This window comes from Pimephales promelas, chromosome 2 (genome assembly GCF_988280905.1).
Source record: "Pimephales promelas chromosome 2, fPimPro1.hap1.1, whole genome shotgun sequence".
Classification (NCBI taxonomy): Eukaryota; Metazoa; Chordata; class Actinopteri; order Cypriniformes; family Leuciscidae; genus Pimephales; species Pimephales promelas.
Genome location: NC_142770.1, coordinates 40769741 through 40780605, shown reverse-complemented (window position 1 = coordinate 40780605; position 10865 = coordinate 40769741). Strand labels below are relative to the sequence as shown.

General features: G+C 35.7%; 1 long non-coding RNA gene across 1 annotated transcript; it reads left to right on the top strand.

Moving 5' to 3' along the window:
• The first annotated feature begins 1935 nt into the window (after nt 1–1935).
• Nucleotides 1936–4799, top strand: LOC120466789 (uncharacterized). Its single transcript, XR_005620039.2, has 2 exons — nt 1936–3702; nt 3949–4799. It is a non-coding gene; the product is annotated as an uncharacterized LOC120466789 (long non-coding RNA).
• The last annotated feature ends 6066 nt before the right edge of the window (nt 4800–10865 follow it).

Below are 10865 nucleotides of genomic sequence, written 5' to 3'. Positions count from 1 at the left end.
AATTGTGATTAAAGAAATCTGTTTTGAATATTTAAAAATCACAGCTTCTTCAGAAAATTACGAAACTTGGTGACGTTTATGGCATTGGGTATGTGAACACACAAAAAAATTGAGTTCATGATTCGAGCAATTTAAGTGGTCGTAAAAAATGAGTCACACTTTTGCTCTTCTGTCAAAAATGACCGACCCATAGGAAATGAATGCGAAATTGACAAAAAAAATTCTCTGAATTTTTGTATGTACAATCGACAAATCGGCCACAATTCTAAAAAAAAGTACACCGCAGGAAAGGGGTGACACTCTACAACATCTAGAGTGCAAAACAGACACACCTACCAACACACACACACATACAAACACACTTTTATACACATACACACCAATACATTTTGATTACAAAAAGTATGTTTTGAATTTTTAAAAATCACAGCTTCATCGCAATGTTACAAAACTTGGTGACTTTTATGGCATTATGTATCTGAACACACAAAAAAATTGAGGTCATGATCTGAGCATGCTAAGTGGTCTTAAAAAAATAGTCACACTTGTGGTCTTTGGTCAAAAATGTTTGTCAATTTTTTTTATAAGAAATAGTTTTTGAGATTGTTTCAACTGTATATTCAAATCCACCACCAACAACAACAAAAAATGTGTTCATAAACATCTGGGGAATTCACATGCCTCTCCATAGAGAGCTGCACATGCCATCTAGTGGTTACACCATGATTCTACGCTTTTTCTCTATACTGGAACCAGATGGTGCTAATTTTCTTCAAAAAATATATATATATTTTTTTTCTGAAGGCCCAGACTCTATATTAAACTAAAATACTGCATTAATATTTTTTTGAAAAAAAAAAATTATATATATATATATATATATATATATAAAAATACATATATTTTTCCATGGCAAAAATAAATCATACATATTGCATAAATATTAATAAATTCAATTAAATTGTCTCAAAATACTAAATTAAAAAGAATAAATATTATAGAACAAAAATAAATTGCATTGGTTTTACTGGGATGGAGAAAGTTTCATTTTTAGGTGTCCGGTCACTTTTTTTTACCGGGAAGATAACAAGTGTGACTCCGAAACGAAGAGCACCTGAGGGTTAAATCAAGAAACATTTACTTGAGAAGCTAAATAAAATAAGATATAGAGTCTTGCTTTCTGAAATATTAATAATATAATAAATATACAGAAAAATTTGAATTTTTTTTCTTTAAGTATAAACTCTCTTAATTTTTTTTCATTTTGTTTCCCAAGTAAATGTATCTTGATTTAATAATATTTAGAATGTACAGAACCTTAAACATATAGAAATTGACATCAAACTAATAAAAACAGTATAATCATATCAACAAATATCAAAATCCAGAAGTAAATAGCAAAGTGTGCATGCATGTGTGTGAATGACCTCTATATTTGCACAGTAAGACATTGCATGCAGTATCTGGCATATAATAGGACACTCTTCGGCCATTTTCACTCCATCCAGGCGTCAGGTAAGAGCCTGACTCTATATGTCGGCATTATGAGCATTATTTCCAGCCATTACAGTCCCTTTGAAGACACATTTACACCCTGAGCCAAAGATCACATCTTTTAATTTCCTGTATGGGTACAATTTCAGTGATGAAACGAAAGACGACACCGAAATCAAACATTATTTTAACTTGTTTTATCTCATTTATTCCGAAGCATGGCTCATCTAACACTACCGTGATGCTTTTTCAGGTTTCGGAGCACTTGTGCAAACATTCAAACTCTTCATTTCCTGCGAAATGAGTGTAACGTTGCACAAAACTCATTTTCAAACTATAGGGAAGACATTACCTCGATATATTCCTTCACATCCAGTGAAAACGTTGCGATTGAATATTAAAAGCCCGGGGGAATGTATAAGCGTGCAAACAGTGATGCACTGCAAAAACTCAAAATCTTGCCAAGTATATTTTTCTAATTTCTAGTCAAAATATCTCAGCTCACTTAATATAAGACAAAATTACCTAAAGACCAAGATTTAAGTAAGATACAGGAGCTTGTTTTTAGACAGTGCATCTTGAATATCTTGTTAAGTGAAACTGTCTTAAAAATATCTTGTTTTGAGTCATATCTCAGATGAAACAAGCTTTTTTGACATTTTGACAGTTTTTTAAGCTGCTGTGTTATTTGTAAAAGATGAATCGTCTTGTTTCAAGAAACAGACTTAACTTGAATTGAGACAAATCTGCTTCATTGAAAACTGCAGGCCAACATGCCCAACTCACAACAACTCACAATGACATGACAGCAAAAAAAAAACAAACAAACAAAAAACGTAATTTATTTACGTATAAACAACTTTACCAACATACAAATTTGTATGTATTCCTATTTAACTTATGCATATTAAAATCGTGGTTTTGACTCTATTGCATTCAATTGTCTTATCAATTAAATTTTCAGTCTCATTTATTAATAGTTTAACGTTACTCATAAATAATAACATTTCGTTCTGTTCGTGCCTTTTGCTGCAAACTCGCTTTGAAGCATTAGCCTACATGGTGTTTAACAATAATATACTTTAAAACCTTCCCATATGGAAAAGGTTTGCTAAAAACTCCTGTGATTTGTATATGTTCCAACAGAATATTGTAAGGGACATATGCAAAAACCACATATATAAATTGCATAATATTAATGTATTTTTAATCATATTATGTAATATGTGTCCTACAAACAACTAAAGCAATATAGATTTTCATGAAGTAAAAACAAAAAAATGCAAATTTAATATGAATTTTCAGCATGGATGTGTATAAACAGAGGAAAAGATAAGAACCAGCATGAGGGAAGTACAGCCTACTGATTGATTTATTTACTGCACTGAGTCGAGGGGCCTATGCCTGTATCAGTCATGGTTACATACTGTATAATCTGTCTTAGATTAAAAACAAAACATTTAAACTACACACACGCAAGCACACATTTTAATTACAAAATTATTTTTATTAGAATGTGTTCTACAAGATGCAGTTCCATATTTCACATATCAATAGGTTTCATTTTATATCCTGCATCGATTTCATTTTCATTTTTGACAATTTCTCTAAACTTTATCACAGTACTACTATGGTACAACCTACAAACAAAAAACTTTCCTAAATGTTGAAGTGTTGAAGTCTTTATTAACTAAAATCTCTGAATATAATTTACTCAATAGTTTGAGTTGAACATACCGAAATAAATGACTAAAACTCCAACAATTAATTTTGTCTGAAATTTACAGTTATATTTAAGTTTTTCACTAAAATAGGCTAATTTAGTTTTTGACTAACCAATTATTAATTTAAAATACACTTAGCTAATATTTGTGAAATTTCCATCACAATATTTGAGACTGGATAATTAAACTGATCTGTCTCAAGAACCACAAATATTTCTAAAATAAAATCAATATTATTATTTAACACGCATAAGAAATTAATTAAGTTTACTCAATTAAAATGTATTTTACTGTCTATGATTACAACAACGCACCCCTCCCCACCCTCTGACGTGACGACAACTCAACGGTTGAACTTGAGTGAGCGCTGTTTGAACTTGCGGTTGCGCGCTGTTTGAACTCTCCCAGTCCAGAAAAGAACAGATCTCTTCTCCTCTTCTCTTCTCATCGGCGCAGAATTGGAGCATTTCCACCTGAAATTAAGGTTTGTTTGTTTTATTTTATCTGTATAATCATTAATATGCTTTAAATAATTTTATTTAATGAAAAAAGAACATACAGAGACGCAATGTTACTCACCTTAAACGAGTGTCGACTTGCGCCTGCCTTTTCGCGTGATTGTAAGGCCTTGCATAAAAAAAACACACGACTATATTCTAAAAGATAATGGATATAACTAATTTGGATGATAAAATGTCCTCAGAACTGTGCACTGGTTGTTTATTGGCAGGTTATGGAGTCAGTCGCGTCGCAGCATTTTTCGGCTGTGAGTGACGCAGGACGACGGCGGTCTAAATTTAGAAGTTTCCCCGCAGAGGCGAGTCCATCTCCGGCATGGGAACCAGCGCTGACCCGGTGAATACTGGATAACAGACCGGTTATTACACTTGAATTACTTTAATGTTTAGGCCTAAATGTTTAATTTTTACATCGAAAATGTTTCTTACATGAGTTTAGATGTAGTCAATATTGTATAACTTATGTGTTAAAAATAGAATAAAATATGTTTGCTGTAATGGTAGGATATTAATTGACAATAAAGGCCGTGTCATGTAGTTATGCTGGTGGTTGTATGGAATATTTTACAAAGGTTTAGAGGAAATAAAAAAAGTTAATATTACTGCCATATAAACACAGTTTATATTACTCATAATTATTTGTTTTTAAATGTTTTCCCCCAATTATTTCTACTCAAGTTTATTTGTTAATGTACCAAATGCAGTTACTCAGATCTATTTAATTTGTTTTACTAACATTTACTCAGTTAATACAGTGTAAGTAATTGCTTTCACTGCTTAAAAATTTAATCAATATTCTAAGTTTAAAAAGGTTAGTAAATCATATTAAATGTTTTTAGAGTGCATCAACACCAGAGTTGATGTCACATACTAAAACATATTCGAGCCAATTTTAATCACTGTTCTAGAAACATATTTGATTCAACTTTGTTCATTTGCAATAATATGTTGTTTTTTTTATGAATTTTTTTCTTCTGCTGAACAAGAAGAAAGATATTTATTTGGTACCGGTTTTGACATTTTCTCACTAAATAAATTATTGCGATTTAAACATGTAACGTTATGTTTGTTGTTTTTATTTATAATTAGGGCCCAAGCCCTGAAAGGGCGAAGGCCCTATTGTTTTCCTTAGGATTATTATTAGGGCCCAAGCCCTGAAAGGGCGAAGGCCCTATTGTTTTCCTTCCGATTATTTTTTTTTTTTCTTTTATTTTTCTAACGACTATTCGGGCACTTTTGGGGCCCTTAACATGCTCGAAAACTCTTGAAACTTTGCACACGGGTCAGAACCCGCGGCCATCAGAGCCGGGCTGAAGCTGGTACCTGGGCGTGGCAGGGCGGCTCGTCAGCGCCCCCTGGAACGGGGTCCGAACACTTGGTCCATAACTCAAACACGCTTGTATGTAATAATATGAAACTCGGTACACATGTTGCTCTCATCGTTTCATCTATACCTCACACTCTTACTTTTTACCCCAGCCCAACAGGAAGTCGGCTATTGAGGTTTGTTTGTAAAACGCTCGCAATGGAATGTTAAATACTCCTCCTAGAGCTTTGATCCAAGTTCGACGAAACTCAGTCAGCGTGAAGTCAAGACATTGAGGATGAAAGTTTGCGAGGGGATTTTTGATATCTCGAACGGTTTGTCCGTGGCGAGGAAACGAAACTATGGCGAGAAACGTGAAACAGGAAGTGTGTTATAACTTCAGCATACATTAACTGATCTTGATGAAACTTCAGCAGTGTGTTCGCTGTAAGAGGACGATCACATGGATGTGACTATTGTGAGTCAAAGTTATAGTGCCACCAACTGGCAGCAGGAAGTGTGTCACTTTCAAAATGCTTTGAAATCACCCTTTTATTTTTACCCGATTTGCTTCAAACTTCATCTGAATAATGTAAACATACGATAGATGTAGACCTGTGAATGGATTCTTGATATCTTTTAAACTGTTGCCGTGGCAACGCATCAAACTTTACCATTCTTATAGGATGCTTTTGAGACCCTTAGCATGCTTCAAATTGCATGAAACTCGACAGACACATCACATTTATTAGCCAGTAGACACGTGCAAAGTTTCAGAAACGGGCGTGGTGAGGGCTCAGTAGCGCCACCTTTTGACAAAAGTGGGGTTGTTAGTTTTATCTACAGTTACAAAAATCGATATGTATATTGTTCTCTTCGAGCCGGACAACTTTCTAATTGACACTCATTAGCTAGGACCCACAGAAAGTCAGATATGTTTGTTTGAATGTAGAGAAAATCTCAGAATTTTGCCAGTCTCTCAGTGTCTCTCTGTGTGAGTGAGAGGAGGGGCGCCTGTCAGGTTAATTTTAACCCTTTATTTGCTGTGTGCGACTTCTCTGGCATTTTCGGGGGCCTTAACATCCTCGAAAACTCTTGAAACTTTGCACACGGGTCAGAACCCATGGCCATCAGGGCCGGGCTGAAGCTGGTAACCGGGCGTGGCAGGGCGGCTCGACAGCGCCCCCTGGACTGGGATTCGAACATTTGTCCATAAATCAAACACACTTGCATGAATTAATATGAAACTCGGTACAATTATAGATCACATCAGGCCAAACAACTTTCATGCTCTAAGTTTTATGACAGTTCAAATAGAAGTTATTTATGAATTATGAATTATGGGTTGTTTGAATAATTGTCCTAGGAGAAATACATAAAATCACAATGCATGTGTTTACCAATCACAACCAAACTCGGTGTGCATGAAGTCAAGACATTGAGGATGCTCAATTCCGGACGGATTTTTGATATCTCGAACGGTCTGGCCGTGGCGAGGAAATGAATTTTATGACTAAAAAAGGACACATAAAGTGTGTTATAACTTTGTTCAATTTACCTACAGTTACAAAACTTACCACGTATATTGTTCTCGTTAAGCCGATCAACTTTTCAATTTAAAGTCATTCGCTCTGAGCAACAGAAAGTCAGATATTGTAGTTTGAATGGATTTATTTCCCCTGCGATTCTCTCTCTCTCTCTCTCTCTCTCTCTGTGTGTGTGGGTGTGTGTGTGTGTGGGGAGGGGAGGGCTGTTGTCTGTGTTTATGTGTGTGTGTGTGTGGCTGGCTGTGATTTTTCCTTCAAGTCCTTGTCTCTAAGTCCTTGTCTTTTTGCATAACAATTTTGCATAACAATATTTTTAAATGACAAAATAGGCATATAACCCCCATCTTTTAAATGTATAGATTGCTTTAAATAAAAAGTAAGATTGTATTTGTAATTGAAGTTGAATGAATTTAAAATTAATGTGCTATATTTCATTCAATATATTTGTTTTCCTTAAGATTTTAAAACACTAACTTCATTCTTATCTGAATTACAAATATTTGTTTCTGTATAAAATAATACTCTGACTAAAAACACATTTGATGTTTTTTTTTGGTATTTTTATTTACATGTATTTATGTGTGTGTGTGTGTATAAAGTGCAGGGTTTTTTTTAGATAAAGTAGAATTTCTATAACTATGTGTTGAACTAATAAATCACTCTTGTGTGTGTTAAACACAATCTACTTAATACAGACAACTTCATTATAAAGATAAATAACAAATCCAAAAAATATATGATTATAATCTATGACAAAAAAAGCCATTACAAACTATATTATTGGAAAATACACATTGCTCTTTGTATTGTTGTAAAATATTCATGAAAAACAAGATAACAAAAATCAAAAAGATAAATTATTTTAGATATAGCCATGTTTCAAATGTATAGCAGAGATGTTAATTGAGGCAGCAACATACAAACTTTCTAGAACAACATGGACCTGGATAGCTGGTTTTTATGGAGGACAGTGAAGAGGAAGAGGGTGCAAATCAAACAGCTCATTCTCAGACTACACAGCAAACAGCTTAAGTTTTTAGTGCTTTGTTTGAGGTTTTTAGTGCTCTGTCCTATCTATTATCAACATATAATAGATGGAACAGAACAAGAAAGGCAATTAATAATCTGTCATTGCGTCACTGCATTATGATATGAAAGGCTCAGTGCAGTGTGGCACAAAATGCTTATGCGCATCCCGAGTGGAGAATGATGCGCTTAAAGCCACATGGAGTTACAGCGCACAGCGCATCGAGTCCGCATTGATGCAAGCTCTACAATACACTTCTTTTTGATAGTCAAAGCGGGGGTTACGTTTTTACACGTCGTACAGAATAACCCTAAAGGCACCAAGGTGGCGGTGCCACCGGCTTTTTATTAAATATAAATATAGCTGTGAGCAGCGATAAAGGGCCAAAGCCGGCGGTACCACCATCCCGGTGCCTTTGGGTAACTAAAGGCATCGGGGTTGCGGTGCCACCGGCTTGGGCCCGCAATCGCTGCTCGCAGCTATATTTATTAGGGCCCAAGCCCTGAAAGGGCGAAGGCCCTATTGTTTTCCTAACGATTATTAGGGCCCAAGCCCTGAAAGGGCGAAGGCCCTATTGTTTTCCTTGGGATTATTATTCTTCTTTAGTATTATTATTATTTTGCTACCTTTTGGGCACTTTTGGGGCCCTTAACGTGCTCGAAAACTCTTGAAACTTTGCACACGGGTCAGAACCCGCGGCCATCAGAGCCGGGCTGAAGATGGTACCCGGGCGTGGCAGGGCAGCTCGTCAGCGCCCCCTGGAACGGGGTCCGAACACTTGGTCCATAACTCAAACACGCTTGTATGTAATAATATGAAACTCGGTACACACGTTGATCTCATCGTTTCATCTATACCTCGCGCTCTTACTTTTTACCCCAGCCCAACAGGAATTTGGCTATTGAGGTTTGTTTGTAAAACGCTCGCAATGGAATGTCAAATACTCCTCCTAGAGCTTTGATCCACATTCGACGAAACTCGGTCAGCGTGAAGTCAAGACATTGAGGATGAAAGTTTGCGAGGGGATTTTTTATATCTCGAACGGTTTGTCCGTGGCGAGGAAACGAAATCATGGCGAGAAACGTAAAACAGGAAGTGTGTTATAACTTCAGCATACATTAACTGATCTTGATGAAACTTCAGCAGTGTGTTCGCTGTAAGAGGACGATCACATGGATGTGACTATTGTGAGTCAAAGTTATAGCGCCACCAACTGGCAGCAGGAAGTGTGTCACTTTCAAAATGCTTAGATATCACCCTTTTATTTTTACCCGATTTGCTTCAAACTTCATATGTATAATGTAAACATACGGCAGATGTAGACCTGTGAATGGATTCTTGATATCTTTGAAACTGTTGCCGTGGCGACGCATCAAACTTTACCCTTCTTTTAGGATGCTTTTAGGATGCTTTTGAGACCCTTAGCATGCTTCAAATTGCATGAAACTCGACAGACACATCACATTTATTAGCCAGTAGACATGTGCAAAGTTGCAGAAACGGGCGTGGTAAGGGCTCAGTAGCGCCACCTTTTGACAAAAGTGGGGTGGTTAGTTTTAACTAGAGTTACAAAAATTGGTATGTATATTGTACTCCTCGAGCCGGACAACTTTCTAATTGACACTTATTAGCTAGGACCCACAGAAAGTCAGATATTCTTGTTTGAATATGGCCACTCTGAGCCTACATGTCTCTGTGTCTTTGGCTGGCTGGCTGGCTGGCTGTCTGTGTGTGTGTGTGTGTGTGTGTGCAGGGGGAGGGGGCTTAACCATTTCACTGCTGTGTGTATGACCTGCATAAAGAAAATACATTTCTCAAGCCTGGTATTTTTTAAATAAGTTTTTATTTTTATTTTTTATAAGTAAAGGCATATAACTAGTTTAATTGTAGTGAATTGACAATAGTTTTATATAATTAGTTTATTAATCAGATTAACTTGGTCAATAAACTTGGTCTGAAAATTTGGTCCATAAATCAAACACACTTGCATGTAATAAAATGAAACTTGGTACACATATAGATCTCATCGTTTCATATATACTTCACACTCTTACTTTTTACCCCAGCCCAACAGGAAGACGGCTATTTAGGGTTGTGTTTAAAACACATGCAATGGAATTTAAATTATTGCTCCTAGAGCACTGAACCAAATTCGACTAAAACTCGATCAGCGTGAAGTCAAGACATTAAGGATGAAAAAGTGCCACGGGATTTTTTATATCTCGAACGTTTTGGCCGTGGCGAGGAAACGAAATTATGGCGAGAATCATTGAACAGGATGTGTGTTATAACTTCAGCATACATTAACTGATCTTGATGAAACTTCAGCAGTGTTTTCGCTGTAAGAGACCGATCACATGGATGTGACTATTGTGAGTCAAAGTTATAGCGCCACCAACTGGCAGCAGGAAGTGTGTCACTTTCAAAATGCTTTGAAATCACTCTCTTATTTTTAACCGATTTGCTTTAAACTTCATCTGTATAATGTAAATACACGGCAGATGTAGACCTGTGAATGAATTTTTGATATCTTTGATACTGTTGCCGTGGCAACGAAACAAACTTTAACATTATTTTTTTATGCTTTTGGGACTCTTAGCATGCTTGAAATTGCTTGAAACTCAACAGATACATCACATTTATTAGCCAATAGACATGTGCAACTATGGCAAACGATTAAAGTAATGTCAAAAAAGTAAACACTAAAAGCCTCATATCTTCTAAAAATGTAATTATACATCATTTGTTTCTAAATTAAATTATACAAATATTATAACTTCCCCAATTTTTCCTTTTTTTTCATTTAAGAATTGTGTTTACGTTCAAAAACAGCCAGAATTGTTGTAAAATTCATAAAAAAAGAATAATCTGAGTCATACGTAGTGCTATACTGCCCTCTTGTGTTCAATATCAGGTAGACCTATTGTGTATATTCCCACCGGTTAATCAACGTGTGACTCCGCTGGGACTTGGGAGCTTTTAAATCGCTTACTTAAAACCGAAAGTCGAGATACGGATGTCCGCACAAGACATTAATGGTGTGGAGTAGAGCGAGCATTTTAAATAAATTCCTATTAAGTAGGATTGAACTAAACAGAAAGAATGTTCACTCTGTTCTGCTGGTTCCTCGCTGGTGGATCATATGATTACTTTGTCATAATCTATGACAAAAATGCTATTATAAACCATATTAATAATAGATAATACACATTGCTCTTATTTTTGAAAAATACATTCATGAAAAACAAG